Source organism: Aulonocara sp. 'chitande type north' Nkhata Bay, linkage group LG8 (assembly GCF_057382095.1).
Source record: "Aulonocara sp. 'chitande type north' Nkhata Bay isolate Kocher_YH1m ecotype deep benthic linkage group LG8, A_spYH_male_GT1.1, whole genome shotgun sequence".
Lineage (NCBI taxonomy): Eukaryota > Metazoa > Chordata > Actinopteri > Cichliformes > Cichlidae > Aulonocara > Aulonocara sp. 'chitande type north' Nkhata Bay.
Window position 1 is genome coordinate 6,717,843 of NC_141351.1, and position 24,791 is coordinate 6,742,633.

The window sequence follows — 24,791 nt, forward strand, 5'->3', positions numbered from 1 at the left end:
TGCATGTTCTTTGTTGTAGACAGTATGTTTAGCTGTATTATATGCTGGAGCTATTCAGGTTGGTGGAGTCTGGGAGGTTTGGTTTGGCTAAAACAAACTCATTTCTGCTAAGCACAGTTTATTTTGGAGGGGTTGTGACAGATTTAAGTGAAAAGTGGAAGGGTTCACCACAATCATTTGTCTAGGTGGTAAAAACGTCAGTCCTGACAGAATAATCGTACCTTCTGTTAGATTGCTTCAACCTTAACTGTATTGTTCTCTAATACTCAGCCTACACTATAAATATTCATGTTAAATATCAACACAAACCGTTAGTGACAGCAGAACATAAGACTGAAGGAGCGGCAGCGTCATCCCTTATCAAATAATGCATCTCAATATTGCATTAGACTGCCAAATATTTTGTGCAGACATTCATGGTTCCCAGGGGATAAGTCTACTGACTTTGACGATCCCCCCGATTGCTCAGCCGCCACCATGAGGTTTATATTTGTGGTTTTGCATGAGCTGTCTAGACTGCCATGAAATTTTGCACAGATGTTTCTCTCTCGAGGTAAATCGTTAGGCTTAATTTTCACCTTATCCAATACTTTGTTTTGCATTTAAAGTCTGCAAAACTAATCACACCCTCATCAGCTTGCTCTTTGCGCTTTGTCTTTAGTCCAGCAAGATTTCTTAATGACCTGTTTAAGATGATTATAAATGCTTTTTAAGACTTATTTCACATCCATATTGGCAGAAGAAAAGGATGAGGGATATGAATGAGAATCACAGAGCCAGAATTAGTCCAGAGCACCACCACTTTAATGTCAGCGTAGCTCCAAGCACTGTCTGGAGTTACAGGAGTGATGCTGCTAATGCAGAGTGGGTTTCACTGGAGTGGGATTTTCGGTACTGCTGTTGGTGTGTTATGGCAACCGATGTTTTTCTGACTTCCTGCGCAACTGTACAGCTTTAACACCTAACATGTTCACTTATGAGTGGGTATGTCGCATTAGCAGACACCTCACACTGCAAAACAAAACACAAGCTGGGTGTTTTATACACGCTGTAGTTTCCATTAGTGGCTACTGGCAACATGTTGGTTTTAATTTATAGTTTTGTTACTGCATGGTCAATAATACCCCGCCCCTTCCAAAAAAAGATAATTAACAAATGTATAAAAAAAAACTTCAGAATGTGGAGGTTTTCAGACACTTTAAGGCCCAAAATTAATGTGACTGGAATTTACACTTTAAAGACCCTGTTATAAATACCTACTAACATGCTAAAACACTAACAAAAATCCATTGTGTGGTTTTCTATCCAGAAATGGAAATTTTTACTGTATTGGCAGCGTGTTTGGGATCATTGTCATACTGGCTAAACATACAACAATACTTCAATCTTTCTGGATCAGTAATTCCATCTATTTTGAGAAGATCTTCAACACTGCTGTCTGAAATGCAGCCTCAACCCATGAAAGAGCCTCCACTGTGTTTTACAGATGGCTGTTATTTGACCTCTTTCCTGACCTAGATGAGAATCCGAAGCAAAAAATTTAGACCTAAAAAAGACCTAAGGCATAGGTGTCAAACTCTGGCCTGCGGGCCAAATTTGGCCCGTAGCCTAATTACATCTGGCCCGCGAAGCCATACAAAATTACTATTAGAGCTGGCCTGCTGGTATTATACCGTTCATGTACTGCTAATACTACAATTCCCAGAATGCTCTGTTGGTGTTTTGGCTGCAAATACAATTTTTATTTAAGAAATGAATTCCACTGATGTGTTATTTAATTGGAATTTCGATTTTGCATGTGTGCAATATTAAGTTATATATATACGTTTATATAAGTTATATATATTGCTTAGTATTAAGCTTTGCTTGTTCCATACTCAGTTTTTCAGCAAAACTTGTTTGAGTCCATAAGAAAAGATTCATTCTTATATTTGGAGGAAGATTTTTTTCAATGAATATTAATGTTAGCCCGCGACTTTGATCCAGTTTTGAATTTTGGCCCACTGTGTATTTCAGTTTGACAACCCTGACCTAAGGCAACTGATTTTAAATCCAGTTCTTGTGTAATTTGGCACATCTCTGTCTTTTCTCCCTGTTTCCTTTCCTTAAGAATAATGGCTTCTTGACAGCCACTCTTCACTGAGACAGACTGATGAACCAAAAGGCCAGATGCATCTCTAAGGTCCTGTGTCAGGTCTTTGTTGGATTATTTCCTATTTCTGTAAGTCATGACTTTCATGTACTGTTCATCTGCTGTAAATAGCATTTAGGCCTGCCACTTCTTCTCTTGTCCTCCACTTGTCTAGTTTCCTCAAACTTTTCAAGGAAACACTGAACAGCATGCTCAGATTAGACCAAGTTTTAGGCTTTTTGTAAAAATGTACGGTTTATTGGTGCAAAAATACTGTTTTACGTCTGTCAAACATTTTTTATAGATTCAACGAAAGAAAACGTGTGTTTTTTCAACTGGCTGCTAGCAAAGTGATTCAGTTTAAAATGGGTTCTTTGCTATGTTGTCTGTTATGTGTAGACACAACGCTCTCTCCTCCTTTGAGTTGGGTTCTTTTTCATGATTGAATGATTCGTAGGTCAGTGTTAAGTGGTTTTACAAACAAAACATTCCTCTGAAAAGGTCCGGTACAAGGACTGGACTGAAAATAAGTGCTGATGAAAGACTGAAAGGCCTTTAGAAAGCCTGCAGAACAGTTGCTCAGGACCACTTTTTAAAAATTACAAGAAACTCTGGGACAGTACAGTATACTGTACTTTGTAAGTTGAGAGTGCATTCATGCACTGGGCCAACGCAATTTTTGGTCACAAAGTAAAATATCAAACAAAAGTTGGATTCTGTTCTTTTCGCTTCTCAGCTGCCTGTGTCAGTGTTTTGGTGCCTCTGCGGTCACATGAAGGAGTCTGCGCGTTCTTTTATAAACACACCCCTGCAAATAGAAGGCTTCACTAAAATCCTTTGCTTCACCACATCCTTTGCTTATTTTGTAGTGGTGATATTGTGTGTGCACGGCAACATGAACTCAGGCACTCTGATATACACTTTTCAAGTAAGGTCAAAATTCGCTCACATGCATGTACTACACAGCGCTCGCGTCAGCCCCCCGCATCAGGTCTTTGTAGGTCTCTGCTAGAAGGTGCAAAGCGGTCCAAAATCAATATCCCCATTTTTTATCTGGTTTTGTAACATTCGCCATTTGTTATTCCATAATCTTGATCTCTCTCCTCTTTTTTTCCTCTAGTTGGATTTTTCATGACAGGCAGATTAGGTTATGTAATCCCCGTGCTGTATGCCACATGACATCGCCCTGCTGTTCAGCCACAGAAGCTTGTACTGCCCACGATTCGATGGAGGTGATGCTGTGATAGTGTCGTGAGCAGGATGTTGTGTCACTGATATCAGTGAGTCAAATTGAGCAAAAAAGCAAAAGATAGTGTCATCACATAATCCAACTTGCCAGTAAAGAGCCTTCATATTTCAGTTCTGAAAATTATCCTCTCCTTTTGAAAGCATTAAGACTGACTACTTGCTCTGGATGAAGTAGCATACTTTTTATGATAGCAAAAAAGAACGTTTAAAGGCTTTTAAGTTCTTATTTTGGCTTCAATTTGCCATCAAAACTCCAATGTTGTCATGTCAAAGTGTTACCTCAAAGGAAATATGAACTTCTGTGCACAGCCTGCTGTGCTTTCAGGGGACTGCAGCAGAATGGTAGCGTAATTGGATCTGCTTTACATGGAGTGACATTTGCTGACGTGTCGAGACAGAATAAAACAAAGGCATCTCTTTGGCACCGAAGCAGGACTTGTCCTGACACTGCTCCCTGATCCTTTGCCTTTGGGGTGGCTGTAGCTCAGGCGGCAGAGCAGGTCATCTACTGATCGGAAGGTTGGTGGTTCAACTCCTGGCTTCCCCTAGTCTGCATGCCAAATATCATTGGGCAAGATACTAACCCCAGATTGGTCTCTAATGCATCAATCGGAGTGTGAATGCGTGTTATTTAGCTAGAAAGCATCGGGTGAATGCACAAGTTGTGTAAAGTGCTTTGAGTGCTCAGAAGAGTAGAAAAGCGCTATATAAGAACCAGTTCATTTACCATTCTGGTCTTTGAGGCTGCAACCAGTAACTGTACCATGTAAAGCTACCGTGACTGCATGTCAGTAAGCTTTGATATTCAGTGGCTCATCATGTTAAGCAGGCCACAATCTGCTCTCTGCACTGTCTCCCTTTTATTCTCTAAATCTCTTGCCGCCTTTGTTCTTTTTCTTTCTTTTTGGCTCCTCTTTGAGGGTGCAAGACTTTCATTTACTCTGCTTTTTAATATTCAGTGTACTGCACAAAAATTGTTTGGGTGCTTTGGTAGGATGGCTAAAAGAATTCTGGATATTGAATATCTAGCTATATTTAAATCAAAGTGCTGTATTACATCAACTTCTTTCATGCAAAGACCGAGTAACACAGTTAACTTAATCCATGCATCTTTAGAATATTTAGCTTTAAAAACTCTGTGACAATGTGACACTTGGTAAACTAGCGTACCTGCCAGCCCAGCTGCTGCTGCCCCTGCCAGCCAGGCAAAAAACAGTCAATTAAAACACCCAGGCATCAACTGTTTCCTGCTGTCCAGTATAATCTCTGGGCACTGGGTTGGTTTTAGTGTTACTTTTCATTGTTTCCATTGGCAGGATCCATATGAGCTTCTTTTCTATTTTCTCTCCGGTAGCACATTTAGCACCCCTGGCATTTTATCTGTGATTGTACAGAATTTCATTCAGCAAGAAGTCAGAGAAGAGCAAAAAAGGCTTCTAGAGTTCTGGGAAGTAAGCAGGCTTAGCTTAGCTAGAGTCCCACGACACAAGACGTCAATGCGTCTCTGTATCAGTGTCTTCTACTTTTTGTAACAATTCATGTTCTCAGAGAGAAATGTTTTCTTCATTTTAAAACCCTTGGCTCGCTTTCCCTCAAAGATCAATGATGTCTGGCTAAATTTCTGTGCTTTGGTTTCATTGCTGGAAGCAAATCCACAAATCCCAATGATTCCACTTGATTTAAATACACTTACATGGTGTGGCCATGCCTTAATACCAGCATAATTTTATTTTTACATATTTTGAATTGTGGAAAACCAATAAAAGTTTTTCAGCTGGCTGAAGCCAGTTTCATTGCAACCTTAATATACTGACTTTTGACAGATTGCCCAGACTAATCTTTTGCATTACTGTTGCCTTTGATAGCAAAGCAATAGCAACTCAAATAACAGTTCGTTACAAACCAAGATGTGCAGAAGAGCATCTTTGAATGCACAGTATACTGAACTTGAAGCAAATGGGCTACAGCAGCAGAAGACCACACTGCGTACCTGTCAGCTAAGAACAGGAAACTGAGGCTACAGTTTGTACCAGCTCACCAACTGCTACCAGTTGGACAAGATTGTAAAAGCATTGCCTGGTTTGATGTGTCTTGATTCCTGCTGCAATATTCTGATGGTGGGTCAAGGATTTGGCGTGAACAACATGAGGACATGGATCCATCCTGCCTTCTAGCTTGCTTCAGGGTGGTGATGTAATGGTGTAAGAGATATGTTTTTGGCAAATGCTGGGCCCCTTAGTACCAACTGAGCACCATTTAAACATCACAGCCTACCAGAGTATTGTTGCTGACCATGCTCATCCCTTTATGACCACATGGTATCCATCAAGATCACATAGTATGTCACATTCCTCAAATCAACTCAAACTGGTTTCTTGAACATAACGATGAGTTCACCGTACCTAAACAGCCTCCACAGTCACCAGCTCTAAATCCAACAGAGCACTTCTGGTATGTGGTGTAATGGGAGATTCATAACCTGAGTGTGCAGCCAGCAAATCTGCAGCAACCGTGTGATGTTATCATGTCAATATGGACCAAAATCACTGATGGATGCCACGAAGGATTAAGGCAGATCTGAGGGCAAAAGCAAGCTGTACCTACTACTGTATCCACTGAGTGTTAGTGAAGTTGTTACTTGGATTTTATTTCTGCAGTTCTTTCTAATAATAATGCCAGACAACTGTTAAATTTCAGGTCATATGTTTATTTTCATTTGAAGGATATATGGTATATTTAGTAAAGAGCCCTGGTGTTTCCTTTGCTCTCCAGCAAGAATGTGTTATAAAACTGACAATTATCAGTGCAGTTCCAAGTTGACTGGCTTGGACTCAGCATAAGATTAAAACTCAGACAGCCCAGGAGGGTTTGAACTTTATTACATTGGCACTGCTCTGTTCTAATAGGCACTACAACCTGCCAAACAGCACCACTGGGCCCATTTCAACTTCAGTGTTAAAGTAGTTTTTCTTCGCAGGGCAGCGCTTTTCTGATTTACTGCCATTTCATTGCATTCATCTGTTCCTACAGATCCTTTTGCACACAAAAACCCTTCTCCCAGAGACTTCCCACAACTGTGCATCTCAGTTCTTTTAATTATTTGTTATGGTTATGTAACAATGCATGAAAATTGAATTGCATTGAATTATCTTGCGTGCTTCTATCATCCTACCCTCAATCCCAACCCCCTACAAAGGGACTACATTTGCTCTGGGCTCTCATCTGTGCCAGATGTTAGTCATAACACAGTAGGTCATTTCCTTTCTGTTTGCAGAGTTTGGATGATGAGTGCATGCGTGTGTTTCTCTAATCTGCTACTACCTCTAAACAAACACTAATAAATGATTAAACATCTGCCGCTACAGAAACAGAATTTCGGTCATGTCAGTAAGTAAAAACAAGAAATGATGAATGACAAATAAAAGAGAAGAGCAGTCACGTCTTTCCTTGCCAAAAACATTAATTAAAATTGTATGTTGACTTTTGGACTTCCTGACTTTCTAAATTTGGCAGCATTAAATGCTTCTTTTAGAGGGTTTCTTACTGTAAAAACATAAAAGTACTGTGCTGAATAAAAGATTTACAATAACATGTATAAAAGTAATTTAGATCTTTAGACATTATTAAGAGGAGACTTTAACTTTTGTGTCTATACCCCAACTCCTGGTTATAAGACGCAGCCTTATTTAACATTTTGGCAGCCACTCTGAGGCCGAACGCTGGCCAGAAAAGATTATTCACCACAGAAGTCTAAGTTGGACTCATTGCTAAATCGTGTTCTCAGCTGCATATCCGAAACATGCAATATGTTTGAAAAAGAACAAATAAACGAATAATATGAACATAACAGTTTATATTACCATCAGTCTTTGTGCCATAATCCAAGCAGCCACCTCCTCTCGTTGATACTATTTTTGCTTTTTCTTTCTGCAGCCTGCTTATTAAATGCGCTGGATGACAAAATGATTTTGCCCAGGTTAGTTATAATTAGGCTCAACCCAAATAAATGAGACTCAAATTTGACAAAATAAAAACATTGTAAAACAGAACAAGACTGTAAAGCAGCTCCTCAGAGACATCAGTGTTCAGAGTATTCAGCTGCACTGAACTGAATTATCTGGACTCACGATCAGATGAATTCAGCTATTTATCAATTATAAAATTCTATGTCCCAGACACAGGAAGGAAAGTGAGGATGTCGACTGATATTCATACCATTATTTGGTGATTTAAAAAAAAAGATTCCCGATATATCGGCCAACATATCTTTTTTCTTTCAGATACATGAAACATAAACAGATTTCCTAACATTTGTCATATGTAGTTATTTGTTTACTTATTTACAGTATCCCTCCGATGTCTATCTTTTAAATGTTCATTCATTGGCCAATATAAATTCCAATACTAATAGATTGGTAAAAAGCTAACAGACTGGTAAATCGGTAAGTTTCTATGCATTCTTACAAGAAAGCCCACCACTGATTGCCTGTTTAACATCAATCTGTAGATTGTTCACTTACAAGTTTGATTGTGCTGCAAAACGCGCTGACAGACTCACAGTGGGGGGTCTTAATGAGTTCAAACCATCTGTCTAAACACTGCTTTGATTGTCCTGCGGCGTCTGTCTTTTATCTTCTTACCGAAGATTACACGACAGTGAGCAATTCATTAGTTAATCAGCCGCTGTGCAGATCAGCGCACAGGGGTGCGGGAACATATCCCACCCACTTAGACACACACACACAAAACCACCAAAAAGAAACCCACACACAAGTGACGCTGCTACTTAAGGCTACTGTATGTGTGTACATAAACACATCCCACTGTCAAACACAACACACTGGAATAATTTATAAAAGAGACAGGCTGATTAAGACCACACTGTAGTCTAAACCTGTCACAAAGACGTCTTTGACACCTTGCATCCCATTCCTTAGTGATGCTTGGTTTTCTCATTCACAGAAGATGAACGTTTTTCAAGCAATTTTTCCATCTGCTTTTGAATCTTTGCACCATCTGCCATGACAAAAACTCTCAAGAGCTCCTCATCTATTTTAGAAGAAAACCACAGCCCTCACCTTCCTCTATAAGCAACCTCCCTCTGTGCCATAAAACTGCTTTAGTCAAACGTGATCTGGTTGCACACTTTGTAAAACAATTTTGAATTATTAAATGAAGCTGCAAGGCTTCTTATTGACAGAATCGCTTGTTTACAGCAGTTTGATGTTTCAAATGTCACAAAAAAGAATAAAATGTCAATTGATTTTATAAACTTTTGAAACTTTGCCTTGAGGACACTGGTACAATCAGAAGCAGAATTAAAATAAACAGAAATGTGCCGTGTTCATCCTGTCTGCCTTTCACAGCTACACTGTAGGCTAGGAAATGCCTCACATTCCTGGAAAGTACCTTGCAGCCTACTTCTACTCTAATTTGTCAGCTGCAGTATGATAAGTGTGAGAACCGTGACCGATCAACATCAGACTAGATATACGATGATCAACTTTTCCAAGGAATGTGTTACTAAAAAGCAGATTTTTATTCTTGTGAAACTGAAAAGCTGACAGGGAATAATATTGACTACAAGAGATGCGAAATCTTTAAAAAATTCAATTTGATATTGTGGTTTGACACATATTAATAAATGTAATAGGGGCAAGTTTTATTATCTCTAGTAAAGCTTTATTGCTCTCCCTTAACAATGGGTTAGAGGTACTATCACCCAGTAAAGGCTAAAAAAAAAAAGCCACTTTTTATTCAGTTTTATTTACAGACCACCAGTTTGCAACAAAAGCCTTTTATGCTGTAAGGAAAAAAACTTACATATATGGAGAGTAACCCATGAGTCTCCTGTAGGCAAGCAGAGAAATGTTCCCTTTTACTCCAAGAACCAGATTTTATCATTACTTTCTAATAATTTATACACTCTAAAATCTAAATGCAAAGTTTATCTGCTTACAAATATGCTTGGCAGAATTGCTAGAATGTCCTTTTGCCTTAATGCAGAGGGCAACGGCATAAAAAAGCTGCTTAGCTATACAAAGATAAACAGAAGCCCAAACAATGAGAGCAGGTCAGAGGTCAAATCTGCCTCTTAGTACAATCATGTCTCTCAACTAGTGAGCTATCGAAGCAGGATGGATTTAATTGGGGCAGAAGCGGGAAGTAAAAAATCGACACCTACACTTCCTGCACTCTTAGTTTTGCATAATCCAAAAGTCTCAGATGTGTTTCACAAAGGAAAAAAAATGTCTCCTATGAATGTCATTAAGAGATTAAAGGATTGGCACAGACTAACGGCATCAAGTGTTTCCACACTGTAGATTGACACGTGGCCCGTGGGGAAGCAGTTTCAGACTGACAAGCAGGAAAGACGTGCGTGCATTCAAAATCCGACCCGCTGCACTTTAATTCACACCCACACAATTCTGATGAAGCAGTCTGCATAGGAAGACAAGCCTTTTTATCTGTGCAGAGCTAGCGATCGCGTCGAACCTCAAGGTAACCATTGCTGGGAAGCAAACAGTTCATAACACATCAAACTGTGACAGTGATGCCAGTAAAAAAAAGTGGCAAAAGTTGCAAGGATGCATTCATTAAGGCTGGGAAAAGTTCTCCAAGGACGTTATAACGTGATAATGGGACGCGACCTCACGCTGCCTCTTGACTTGAGATGACCTGGAATGCATCAAGGCAGAGAGGAGAGGAAAAACAGAAAAACAGATGGAGAGAAAATGGTTTTTATGTCATGTTGGGAGAAGATGAAAGATGGGTAAGAAAGAAAAAAAAGACATGCTGCACCAAGTCAAAGAGCATAAAAAACCCAAAGGAAATCCAGTGCAAAGCAGAGAACAAACAGTGTGATACTGTGTGGAGAGGAGATGGACACAGAACACACAAAATATCCCTCTGAAACGAAAACAGTCATCTGCATGTCCAAACAACATAAACAAGCTGTTTGTTGTGTATGTGTATGCATCCATGTACACGTCTGTCTGTCTGCTATGCCAAACATCTGCATCCGTTTACCTGTTTCTGCCTTTTAGTTACAGAGTTTCGTTTCGGTGCATGAAATCCTTCACATGTTCATCTTGTCAGAGCATTGAGAAGCCTGTAACTGAATTTCCTGAGCAATGCAGATACGATCAAGCTTTGAATTACACTGCACTATTAGGACGTTATTTACACATTAAGCAAATGAAGCATTCGTGTGGCAATCGCCATCTTTGTGTACTGAAACTGGATGTGACAAGCGGATATGGATCACACTGTCAGACAACACATCAGTCGGCATTTGACTCGTCAGTCTCAAGTCCGAGGCCCACTTGTCCTGTAAACTTTCCACAGACTTGTAACCACAGCTATCGTCCCCCTGGTGGCTATCAAAAACATTGCAAGCTTAAAGGCTAAAAGCACTTCTCTTCATTTCGCTCAAAGCACTGAATCCATCTTTTATAGTTTTACGTATAATCTTTTCGGATTAATTGATGGTATCATTATTAGTTTAAACAGTAGGTAATTATTGGCAACTGCAGATAATTCAACACAAAAGACTCGATGGAAAACCTCTCTGTAAGAATTAGCCTGCAGCATTGCCATTCATCACTTTAAATGTTCCAACACCTCATAGCTTCATAGCATATATCGCTGCCAAAAATGCAGCTGGAGAGAGCGCAGCAGTTTACAGCCCCTGTGCCTGGTATGGGACTTGAGATGATGGTGCAGAGTTTTGCCAGCAAGAACGGAAGACTGGTTCCCCCGCCTACCATCCTGGTCTGTTATAAGGTGGCAACACCAGACTGAACAATAACATGAGGGAAGAAGAGACAAAAAGAAAGGAAGAAAATACTGAACAAAAAGTCAGTGACAGAGGGTAAGAGAGACAGAAGCCAAAACAGAGTGAAAGAGACTACACAGTAACAGCCCCGGGAGAGCAGACTGAGACTGACGATGGGTTTTATGTTTCATGGCATCTTAGAATCAGTGATCATTAGATCCTCAATAATAAATAAAAGGAGCACTTTATAAGGTTGATTCTGGGCGCTTTTAGGACTTCCCTTTCAGCTAAAAACAGGACTAGCCGACCAATCACCATGCCCTCTTCTGGGGCGGGCAAGGGGAATTCATGTAAAACCAAAGACTGACTTACGCCAAATAACTCTGAGTCTGATGGTTAACCTGGGTTAGAGCACTGCGTTCTAGCTGAAATAGCCAGAAAACACAAGATTTAACCCTCATTTAATGTCAAAGGCAAAGATAAGAGTTATACATAACCAGAGATGGGAAGTAACGCATTACAAGTAACGCGTTACTGTAATCCGTTTACTTTTTCAAGTAATGAGTAAAGTAAGGGATTACTATTGCAAAAAAAGTAATTAGATTACTGTTACTTTCCCGTAAGCACACTGCGTTACTGCTTTACTAAACTGTGATTTTGTGAGAGTGTCTCATGACACATGCGACGTCTGTGGCGTGTGATCAACAATAGATAATATGGAGTGCGGGAGAGAGTACGACCGTGCAGCGTTTAAAGCTTGGAGGTACTGACATTACTTTGAGTTTGATTGGTTAAAAAGTGATAAAAACATTAGCATCTGCTGTACAATCTGCGTGGGAGGAAAACTTCTTCCTAAAGCGAAAAATTAAACTTCAAATCTGAGCAAGCACCTAGCACGCTGCCACGGGAATGTGAGATTCATAGAGAAACCCCCAGCACCGGGCAAACCTCCACTGGCTCCACTCCAGCTCAACAGCTGAAAATAGACTTAAGGGCAACAGGACTTAGTGCTGCTGAATCTTTGATTTTATTTGTTTTTTGCTGTGTTTTACTTTCATCTATTTGAAAGACACAAAACATTTTATTTCATATGCTGGAATATGTAGACAATAGGTTTAAATGTTAAACAAATTTCTTCCAGGTCAAGCCAGTCGCATATAATATAATCTTTGCTTGATGCAATGTGCATGAAGTTAAAAGATTAAAACAAATAAAACAAGTTTTAAAAAGAGATTTTTTTTTCATTTCATTCAATTTTACATGATGGATTATGCAGAAAAAATAGAATTGGGCTGAAAGGTTTGGTGCTTTATTCAGGTTGTGTTTTAAGTTTTTAAAAAGTAACTAAGTAACCTGCCGCTAACCAGTGAAGTAACAAGATTTTTTTCTTGGAGAAGTAATTAGTAATTAGTAACTAATCACTATTTTCATGTAACAAACTAAACAAAGCATTAAAAAATGACTGCTCAGGGAAGAAAAAACGAATTTCCACAATAAATTTTTACCACCATTGATTGCAAACACTCACATCAAGATAACAATTTAAATGTTTCTTTAAATGTGGTGTTGATGGCCAGTCTGAGCCTTGCACAGGTGCAGACTAATCGAACAGCAAAATCTGTCTAAAACAAATGAACCCTTGAACTCAAGCCAAAAGGACTTTAGAAGAACACTCATATACTGTAAGTCAGTGACCTTAACTGGCTAATACTGTCACACTTGCGATAAATAAGTTACTAATTAATTAAATAATAATATAATACAATAACTGTTAAAAGGGGCTTTAAACCAGCCAAACACTGGGGCATTGAGAGAATGTAATAACTAGGAAAAGAAATATTAATAACGACTAAAAACGAGACCAAGGGAAGGGTTGACTCGCAGGGAAGGGGACAAACAGCACATGCGCCTCATATGAAGCTGTTTTGTGTTAGCTGCATGGTGACAGGAAGGTCACCACTACAATAAGTGTCTAGTCAAGTGTGGGCTCGCCTGGAGACATGAATAGGCCTCCTCAGCAGCCGTCTAACCCTCCTACTATTCCTCCTTCCTGCCGTCTCTCTACGTTGCCAGCAAATCCATGCTGTGAGCGCCAATACAACAGCTTCCTCTGTTGGCTGGCCTTGTATGAAAAGTTAATGGTAATTGCCCACAGATGCCACATTAGAGTAAGATACCGAGGGGGATAGAGAATTGGCTCTGAAAAGAATATGAAGGAAAAATGGTGGTCATAATTGTGGTTTCAAAGAAACACAGAGGAGTTATTCAGGATTTTCATAAAGCAGTCTGGCCGGGGAAAAGCATTGTCATCAAACAGACACTGAAGAAGTGTTTGGAGGCCACATAATGGCCAGATTAAAATTCTTTTTTGACAGGCAGCTTTCTTTTCATCCGGACTTTTATTTTTTAAATTTCGAGATAAAGATGATCTTTTCTCACTGATTTTCTTTTCATGCTGAGTGAAAGTATTCTCGCCAAAGTCACAAAGAGGCCGGAGTGATTTGATGTTCCAGCAATCCTCTACGCTTTATGATATTACCACCTGCAACAAGTCATTTAGCAAGTATGTCTCCAGTTAGAGTGCAGTAGCTGTGGAGCAATAATTAGCCAACAATGATGGATAAACAGATAAAATATTTGTCTTAAAGTTAGGATTAAATAGTAAAATACACTGGATACACAGCTGAAACATGCTAGGAATACTAATACTGCCTAAGAATTCTGGATAACTAGGTAAGATTAATATTGTAATACTATATTTTCCCAGCTGGCCATTACAAAGAACACAGGTTTAATTTTGGTACCAACTGAAAGACCTCCATAGTGGGTACACTGCTAGCTGTTCATTTTAATCCATGTAGAAGCAAGTCTCACCATTAGGCAACCATTCTGGTAGCACCTCTGAGCAATTATTATCTAAATGAATGGAGAGAAAGTCTTAACTTTTCCAATAAAACTGCTTGAGTAGAATTACAAAGGATTATTACTGGGAAAAAAACAAAGCTTGTTCCATAGTGTTGACATGAACAACACCCCTGGTGCATTCCAGAGCTCTTGAGCAAATGCCGTGGTAATTCAGATTTTAGATTTAGTAAGCCAAGAAAAACAATAAGTAGACTTACCTGCATTTATGCTAACAAGCACATGTGCCTCACGTCCTTCCCTGTTTGTCTGTTTATTGCTTCTTTGGAGGCAGAGGCGAGGCAACCGCAGCCTTTGTCATTCCAGAACTCTCCTAAAAATTTGATTCAGGATACTTGGAGCGCCATCTCTTTCACTTTTAATATTGAAGTAAGGTATTGTCCCTCCAGTATCACTGCACACCCACTGCAAGTCTACTCTTCAAAGACTCAACATACACTCGGGAAATCTGTTCATGCAGCTCCTACCCAACTCATCCTGAAACAAATGTTTCACAGTAACTGCAAGACTGCACATCTGCCCATCGGTCATCACCCCATCACACACTTATCACACTGATCCACTCATGACTGTTCCGTGACCTGCATGTCCGCACTTACACTGTATAAATAAGTGAACCCACAACAATCTGTTGCACGGTACTTCATCGAATTTATGGAGTCTGATTTTTATTTTTACGCGAGACTTGAACGATCGAGGAAACTTTAGAGAATATTAAAATCAAACTAAAAATGCATACTTATGTCAGAGTGCAGAGGTTTCTCTCTATTTATTGCTTACAGTAAATAAAAATAACACACATATGAATGTGAACACCTTTTTTTTTTATTATCTGTCACTACTTGCATGGTGCACTGAAAGCACCTGTCTGATCTTATCTGAGGAAAAAAAATGAAAGCGCAAGCACCATGTAGTGACAGGAAAAAAAGAAAAAAGAGGAAGAGACACAATAATGGAGAGAGAGGATTAGAGAAATCCCCGTCCAGATCTGTGCAGATCAGCTCAAATCTTGATCATTTGTTTCTTGGGGGGTGGGGGGTGGATGCAGGGTAAAACAAACTGCACATACTCAACTATTTAACCATTACCTGTTAGTGCACATTTAGGAAAGTCATGTCATCGTACTGTTAATCATTCATGCTGCAGCTGAAGGTCTGAATTTGTTGCCAGCCATGAAAGGCAGCCGCGGTCTGCTGCCCCTCTGCACACTCTGACTGTAAAAACAAACTTTTTTATGCAGCCAGCACCAGACAGTTACCAAACAATCAGACAACTCCTCTGTGTACACTATCTACCCAAAAGTATGGGTTAACTCATGTTGGACTTGTTAAAGATGGCTAGAGGATTCACACCTTTTACCTGGCTTCACTACAGAATTTGAGCTAATCTGCTGATGCCTCAGACTTTCCTCTTCCAGAAAAACACATAGGTAATTTGTGTGGTACACGTGCATGTAAATCATGTGCTGTGCTGTTGTCATTTTTAGATGTAACAGCATCCTGGAAGGGCAGGAAAGGCAATGGAGGCAAGTGTTAGTGCCAGTATGCAATTGCATGTGCACGTGCAGGCACACAAACGGAAGTGCACAAGAATAACAGAGATCGTCAGCTGCCCCGGCACAGAGAGAGGAGACTTTAAGTCTACCTTTTTAAAGTAAACCTTGTTCTGCTCTGCAGCTAACATGAGCCTGACGTAGCAGCACACACTCAAGGTTCTCCCTAAAAGGGCCTTCCATCTGTTAGCTGATCTCCATGACAGTGGAGTAAAGATACTGCATCAACACAAAAGAGCTTCTGGAGAAGCAGCTGAACAATATGAAGAACTACCACAACAGCAGCCAAGTCAAAAATGACAGAAAAGGCACGGAGAAGCTGGTTAGCAGCAACTCAACTTTCAAAATAAGAGTCAGGGGATGACACAATATTCAATATTAGTACAACAATTGTGATTGGATAAAGAATATCTAAAAAGCACTGCAGAGTGCACTTGTGATTTTATGTGCAAAGCTGAGAAAGCTTAACTATTTAAAAAATCTAAATATTGTGACAGTACGATTCAAAAGCTTTTTGAGTTTTCTCAACTCGTGATAGTTTTTGTTGATTTTACAAATATACACACATTTAGACAAGAGTTCTGACAACTTGAACTTTCTTGTTCACATAATTGCACTATACTGATGGGCTTAACAATAAAATTTAATGTTAAAAAGCTAGTATTAGAAACATAAAATTTGCAACAGCCGGCCAGCTGGTTGTATTCTGGTTATATTCCTGTAGAACGGGAAGTTTGCTGTGTGAAAATGTGAATGTCTGTCTACGTAAACAGCAACAGATTTTTGACAGTTTATCCCAGTTAATTACTGTATTATCAGAAACAGACTGCATGTAACTACCAAACTTGACCTTATTCAATTGCAGATATCTGATAACACACTGACTCCAGCATGTGGCAACATTTACGTCAGGTTTTAGTGACAGTGTTGGAATACTTAATCACCTCATTTTGGAGAAAAAAAATAACAGATGTGACATAACTTTATCTCATTGGATAAAACAGACAGGTGGGATAGGCTCCAGCCCTACGATACTCTGAATTGGAGAGTAGAAGAAAATGGATGAATCACTAGATGGACCAGATATTCCAAAACTCAGCATATTGCAAAATGTTAAAAATCTCAATAATATTGTATCGTGAGTGAGGCATTGTGACAATACTGCATCATATATTGTCAGCAACTAGGAGCAAACACAAACCCAAAGGTCAAAGCCTAGTGCACTCCCACTGCCAATCATAAGTCTGGAAAAACAAGAATGGATTAACCTCACGGGAATATTTTAAGTAGATGAACAAGAAAATTCAAGCTGCCAAAACTCAAAAACGTATTGATTCAATTTTTGTTGATATTTTGCTTTTTCTCAGCTTTTTCTTTTTTATGTTGTGTGGAAAAAACTGCATGTAGTTAACCCAAACTGGGGGTTTTCCTGAACTATAACCAAATAGGTTTTGTGCCAAACCCTAACCAAACCACAAGTGAAAGCAAAACATAAAAGCAGCCAAGACAAAGCTTGAACTCCACTGTCAAAGGAGCTTGCAAAGAAAAGCGTCTGGACTTCTTTAAGTTGCTTGAAGACGTTTCACCTCTCATCCGAGAAGCTTCTTCAGTTCTAAGGTCAAATGGTGGAGAGTCCCAGATATAAACCTAGTGGGAGTAACCCCCCACAGAGGGACAAAAGGACCCCCTGATGATCCTCTAATCGCCTGAGCCAAGGTGTGAAACTGGGTGTGGGTCCCCATCAGCCAGAACTCCACTGTTGATCAGAAGTCAAGAGTTTGTGTGTGTCTGCCACTTAGACTGCAGACTGGCCAGGGATGCCTGCAGCAGCCAGCTGAAATGACAGGCACAAATCGCCAACACAACCATTTAGTTGGAGGGTTTCTTGAGATGTTTAGGAGTCATCAAAGATTACACTTTCACTGAGTTAGTTTAGCATCAGTATACCATTGTTTAAATACTTCTAAACTGAAATTGCCACTAAGGCTGGGGAGAATGTTGCTTCTTTTGCAGTTATTTGATCAATTTGACCTCCTTTTGTAAAAACACGCCTTTAGAAAAAATGCCTTTTAAAAAACGGACGACCAAAGGAACCACGACACCTCCCATTCAAATTTGCGCAAACCTATTTACCGACATATCCTACATGAATGAACTAGTTGCCCGATAACAAGTAGTTGCATAAATCACATGAAAAATGTAGAGTATGGCTTGTAGGCACTAGAGATGATCCACTCCTGGGCAAGCTGCCATGAAAAATGAGTTGTAGAAAATGCTTGAGGGCTCCTGTAAAACCAACGCAGTTTTCCACCCTGGTGCACCCAGCGGAGAGGGCTCAGTATAAACATGAAGGTGCATTTCACTTGTGAGAGCAGCGGCCCAGAAATAAACCTGCTATTGTCACCGTCGCTTTTATGTCTAACTTGTTCAAACAAGCTCGATGCGGCAACCTCAGTGCGCCCAGGCAAGAGACAAAGACACACCTGCGAAATGTCTTCATGCTTTACAGATGCCTACCGTTTTACATCTAGGTTATGCTGTTGGCTTCCTGTTTAGCGCTGTGGGTGCATGTGTGCTGTCGTACTTTTGTCATCAGGTTATATTAGGCGCTTTCAGTTCTAATTTAGGGCCACCATCATAATCAGGACTTCACAGCAGAGGTGATTTATGACACCATGAGCTGCTTTTCCACGTGTATTTATAACAGAGTTGTAGAGTGATGAAAGGATCTGTAATAACAGCAATTTAAAGCAAAGTTTAAAATCACCCACATATATTTCCTTTAACGTGAGAAATTGAATGTTTTTCGCTTTAGAAATGTTAGTTTGTTTTGATTATTATATTTTAAAGATCAAATGATATGTACAATCTCCAACCACTCTCTTTGGTATGCCTGTTCAACTCAAACATCCAAGCAGCCAATCACACGCCACCATCTCAGTGCATTAAGGCGTACTTGGTCAAGACGACCAGCTGAAGTTCAAACTGAACATAAGAATTGAGAAGGAAGGGTAGTTAGTTGGCTTTAGTGCCAGACGGTCTGAGTATTTCAGAAACTGCTGATCTTTCGGGGGTTTTCCTGCACAACCATCGAACCAATGATGGCCTGAAAAAGTGAAAATATCCAGTGAGCAGCCTTGTTGATGTCAGAGGTCAGAGCTCACAGGAAGACAGCAGGAAGTCAGATAACCACTCTTTTAACCTGAGGCATGCAGAAGAGCATCTCTGAACACGCAAAATGCTGAACCTTAAAGTAGATGGGCTACAGCAGCGGAAGACCACACCAGATGTCACTCCTGTCAGCTAAGAATGGAAAACTGAGGATAAGATTCACAATAACTGGGCAAGTTATGCCTGAAAAAACGTTGGTTGGTCTGATAAGTCACGATTTCTGCTGCAGCACTTGGATGGTAGTGTCAGAGTTTGGTGTAAACAACACAGCAGCATCGATCCAGCCTGCCTTGTATCAACAGTTCAGAAAATCAGAGAAAACAGCAGGTTTACTTGTTTAGAAGTGGTATAAATCTAGACATTTTTCATAAAATACTTCATTGTATGTCCAAATTCACTGCCAGATCCATTTCCCTCCAAAATAAAGAGCATCCTGCATCCTGTCTTATTAGTAACATCAGGTACTACTAACATACAACACAACACAGTTACAGCTGAAAGAACAGAATCTTAACGAAACATGTGTTTGTGACAGCTGAGCAATGAATTTGTTTTTGCCACACTCCATTAAGTCATCACTGAGATCGCAGGTTTTAACCCTGACCAAAACTGCTGTGTCCCTCAGTAGGGAGTTTTTTACAGCTGCGCCAGGTGATGTGTGTGTGTGTGTGTGTGTGTGTGTGTGTGTGTGTGTGTGTGTGTGTGTGTGTGTGTGTGTGCGCGCGCGCTTTACAAGTGTGTGTGCAAGTGTATGCTCCTGCCATCTGGCCCAAAAATTCAGCTCCCTACCACGTTTCCGAACAGGAAGGCAAAACAAATCCTTGATGACACGGGTCAGTGGTTTAATTGTCTCTGTGGGATTCCTGCGCAGCCAGCAACTCTAGCAGTCCCCTTCATCTCAGCAACAGACGAGCCTGCAGCACTCTGAAATCAATTCATCACTCTTAAAAACCTGCAAGTGCCCTAGCGTGTGTGTCTGTTTGTGTGTGTGAATCATCCAACCCTGCCTTGACTTACTATATCATTTAAGAGTAGACAACATACAGAGATATTTTGCCAGTGGGTAACAAGGTCTGCCTTATTCTGACTTTCCCTTCCTCTCTTTCATACCTCATTAGACCCGCTAATGGTCCTTATGTCTTGGACTTCCACCCATTTGACAGACCAAGGTATGTGTCACACACATTTGCTACACAACAGCGTGGCGTTTTAATTCACAAGGCTTAAACTCCCTTAGTACACACACACACACAACAAGCATGAACGCACAGTGCCACCAATGGGTGTTTGGTGTGAGCCTCGGGAGACCCCACCCAGAGAGCCCGTGTGCTGCAAAGCAGTTAAAACACAGCGTACCTGCACCACGAGTGAGATGCTGACAGCTCAGCTCCCGCCTTATAAATACTACACGGTGTGTATTCATTGAGCAGCGACGATGTCCGCTATGACAGGCGACGTTATTCCCACCTACCTTCAAGATGAGGCCGGTTCCTTCTGCCGAGTACAGCACAGAGGGGTCCCCGCCAGTGAAACGCTCACTGCCCTACATAAGTTCTACCTGCCTCATCACGCGGCCAAAAGGAAGAGTGGTCTCCCTGTTAAGCGCGAGCTCCAGATGTTAGTGAGGGCGGTACCGTGTTCACGTGCCATAAAAATGTGAAACAGCTGCCAGCTGAAGCCTCCGTACTATAGCGCGTACACCGGATTCTCCGTCAGCCACTGAGCTGCTCATGTGTAGTCTCTCACCCGGTCCGCCTACTTTGCCGCTGCTGCCGCCACCGCTGGATGGACGCCGACCGACAGACCGACCTAAGGGCGACTGGAGGGCGCCGTCTATCGGCGATAACGAGCAACTACAGGCTAGGCGATAAAACGGGCTAAGAGTAATCTACATAGTTGTTTTTTTAGTCATATGCAGTATTTTAACCTAGTTGCCATAGGGCAAGAGGCAGGGTTCTGGGACAGGTTACCAGGCTAACACATGGAGACAGATAACTATTTACACTTATGGGCAGTTTAGAATCACCAGTTAACCTAACCCCACTAACTGCATGTTTTTGGACTGTAGGAGGAAGCCGGAGAACCCATGCAGACACAGGAGAGAAGAGCCAAACTCCACACAGAAAGGCAGGATAATGGATTTGACCCCAGGACCTTCTTGCTGTAGGGTAGCAGTGCTAACCAACATGCCACTGTCCTACCCCTCATTCCATCAGTTACAGCATGAGCAAGGTCGATATAGCAGAAATCCAAATTTCTGCTAATTTGGATCTGGAAGCAAAGTGATGTATGAAAAAGTACTTTCCTCAACATTCCTTTATAAAGCACCTTGAACACTAATTGAGAAGGATATATAAAACTCCTACAATTTCTTAAAGCCTATAAAAATGTCACAGCAGTAAAAGTATGTGTATGATCAGGAAATGCCCTTAAAGCATTACAAGGAATAATAATTCAATTCAATTCAATTTTATTTATATAGCGCCAAATCACAACATAAGTCGCCTCAAGGCGCTTCATAGATACAGAGAAAAACCCAACAATCATATGACCCCCTATGAGCAAGCACTTTGGCAACAGTGGGAAGGAAAAACTCCCTTTTAACAGGAAGAAACCTCCGGCAGAACCAGGCTCAGGGAGGGGCGGCCATCTGCTGCGACCGGTTGGGGTGAGAGAAGGAAGATAAGAAAAAAGACATGCTGTGGAAGAGAGACAGAGGTTAATAACAGATATGATTCAATGCAGAGAGGTCTGTTAATACATAGTGAGTGAGAAAGGTGACTGGAAAGGAAAAACTCAATGCATCATGGGAATCCCCTGCAGCCTATGTCTATTGCAGCATAACTAAGGGAGGATTCAGGGTCACCTGGTCCAGCCCTAACTATATGCTTTAGCAAAAAGGAAAGTTTTAAGCCTAATCTTAAAAGTAGAGATAGTGTCTGTCTCCCGAATCCAAACTGGAAGCTGGTTCCACAGAAGAGGGGCCTGAAAACTGAAGGCTCTGCCTCCCATTCTACTTTTAAATACTCTAGGAACAACAAGTAGGCCTGCAGAGCGAGAGCGAAGTGCTCTAATAGGGTGATATGGTACTACAAGGTCATTAAGATAAGATGGGGCCTGATTATTTAAGACCTTGTATGTGAGGAGCAGGGTTTTGAATTCAATTCTGGATTTAACAGGAAGCCAATGAAGGGAAGCCAAAACAGGAGAAATATGCTCTCTCTTTCTAGTCCCTGTCAGGACTCTTGCTGCAGCATTTTGGATTAGCTGAAGGCTTTTCAGCGAGTTTTTTGGACATCCTGATAATAATGAATTACAGTAGTCCAGCCTGGAAGTAATAAATGCATGAACTAGTTTTTCAGCGTCACTCTGAGACAGGATATTTCTAATTTTAGAGATGTTGCGCAAATGGAAGAACGCAGTCTTACATATTTGCTTAATATGTGCATTGAAGGACATGTCCTGGTCAAAAATGACTCCAAGGTTCCTCACAGTGTTACTGGAGGCCAAGGTAATGCCATCCAGAGTAAGAATCTGGTTAGATACCATATTTCTAAGCGTTTCAGGGCCGAGTACAATAACCTCAGTTTTATCTGAATTAAGAAGCAGAAAGTTAGCGGCCATCCAGGTCTTTATGTCTTTAAGACATTCCTGCAGTTTAACTAATTGGTGTGTGTTATCTGGCTTCATGGACAGATAGAGCTGGGTGTCATCTGCATAGCAGTGAAAATGTATGCTATGTCTTCTAATGATGCTGCCTAAGGGAAGCATGTATAATGTAAACAGAATTGGTCCTAGCACTGAACCCTGTGGAACTCCATAATTAACCTCAGTGTGTGAAGAGGACTCTCCATTTACATGCACAAACTGGAGTCTATTAGATAGATATGATACAAACCACTGCAGTGCAGTACCTGTAATACCTACAGCATGTTCTAATCGCTCTAATAGGATATTATGGTCGACAGTATCGAATGAATCCACTGTCAGAGCCCATAAGAAGATCATTTGTAACCTTCACTAAAGCTGTTTCTGTGCTGTGATGAGCTCTGAAACCTGACTGAAACTCTTCAAATAAACCATTCCTCTGCAGATGATCAGTTAGCTGTTTGACAACTACTCTTTCAAGGATTTTTGATATGAAAGGAAGGTTGGAGATTGGCCTATAATTAGCTAAGACTGCTGGGTCTAGAGATGGCTTTTTGAGTAAAGGTTTAACTACAGCTAGCTTGAAGGCCTGTGGTACATAGCCGATCATTAGAGATAGGTTGATCATATTTAAGATCGAAGAATTAATTAATGGCAGGACTTCTTTGAGCAGTTTTGTAGGAATGGGGTCTAAAAGACACGTTGATGGCTTGGAGGAAGTAATTATTGAAGTTAACTCAGAAAGATCAATTAGAGAAAAAGAGTCTAACTTAACATCAATGGTACTAAGAGTAGCTGTAGAAAAATAAGAAAAATGCTCACAATTACAAATGCCGCCAGTGTCCCAGTAATTCAAATCATTCCAAGAGCAAATTGTACTCATATTGTAGGATTTAGAAGTGTTAAAAGAGACAAAACATTGTTAACTAAGAAAGCATATTTAACAACTGGACATATCCCTCATTATTAGGGTCTAAGTGAAGAAATAAAGTTTATTATGTTCCAGAAGCACTAAACATGCATGAAATCTATATTTAAGATCCCGCTAGACCCCAGGAATATTTGTGTACTGTTAAGCTAGTGAAACCTAATGTAATGACTGAAGAGCAGAATTGTCACGATCAGAAATACATAACCGATATGTTATTGCATTAGTTCAACAAGGTTTTGGAGAGATGAAGATAATGGCTTTGGCTTTTTTGTTTGCCACCAGGTAAAGAAGTGAAAATACCTTAAATCTATTTTGCATATATTTTGGCTCAATGATTCAGTCAACATATATGCAAAGACTTGAAACCGACAACAACAACACAATTAAATGCAAAAATAAAATACAATAATTTGGGTAACTTCAAGGTTAAATATTACAAAAACATATGCATAAAAAATAAAAAACAAATCAAAGCATGAAAAAACAGGTCAAATTAAAAAGAGGGAATCAATACAGACTAACCAAATGCAAAAAAACGAAATAAAATTATAAGTTTATCACATTTCATAAATGAAATAATGTCTGCATGAATTTTATTACTATTGCTGATGCATTAAATGGCATTTTCTTTATTTATCTTAGATATTGGCGTTTTAAACATCCATATTTCTCTGTATGTCAAGGATAAATCTATCCAAGGGTCCTACATATATGCTGGAACAAACATGTCATATATATATATAGTAAAGTAATTTTATCTTCTTGGTCAGAGATCTCTTCCAGCACAGGTACTGCAGTAGTGATTTATTCGCCCTAAAACAGACTCCCCTTCAGGGTCAGTGTCTTGGTCTCCTGGATCTTCTTACCATCCTCTTCTATACAAAGCCATCTAAAGTCTTTAATAGGTTCATCTGACCACTGTCTCTCATCATAACCCCCACAACATTTAGTTCACACGGCGATGTGATTGTTGTAAGCGAAACAATATTGCCCACAGGTCATAGCCTAGAAAACGGATCATATTTGCGGTCACAGGTTGTGCAAGCCTGGCCAGGTGTTCCTGGGTGTGTTAGGGATAAATTTTCACTTCAGTAGAAATGGAGGTTACATGAAAAAATAAAGAATGCAAGGCAGTTATTTAAACCTGCAGAAATGGTATAATGACTAGAAATATGCATACACAAAAAATCAAAGCAAGAAGCCATTGAACCTTTGGAAATTTGAGGGATTACAATGTCCAAAAGTAACTTAAAGAACTATTCAAGGATGGATGGAAAGGAAAGAAGCTAATGTAGAATATATTGTATTTTCAAGTTGCTTTTAAAATTAGGTTACATCTAGTTATACACAAGAAAATGTAAGATGTTAAAATGAATTGGGAACCAGTTGCTAAATAAAGTGTTTCAATTAT

At 40.1% G+C, this 24,791-nt stretch overlaps 1 protein-coding gene across 2 annotated transcripts in view; it reads right to left on the reverse strand.

Annotated features, from left to right (window-relative positions):
- rhbdf1b (rhomboid 5 homolog 1b (Drosophila)) overlaps nucleotides 1-20,569 on the reverse strand; it is a 39,850-nt gene extending 19,281 nt beyond the window's left edge. For both annotated transcript variants that reach the window (XM_086303005.1, XM_086303006.1), the window contains exon 1: nucleotides 20,273-20,569. The gene's annotated coding sequence lies outside the window, so the exon portion shown is untranslated. The remainder of the gene's footprint in view (nucleotides 1-20,272) is intronic.
- Between the last annotated feature and the right edge of the window lie 4,222 nt (nucleotides 20,570-24,791).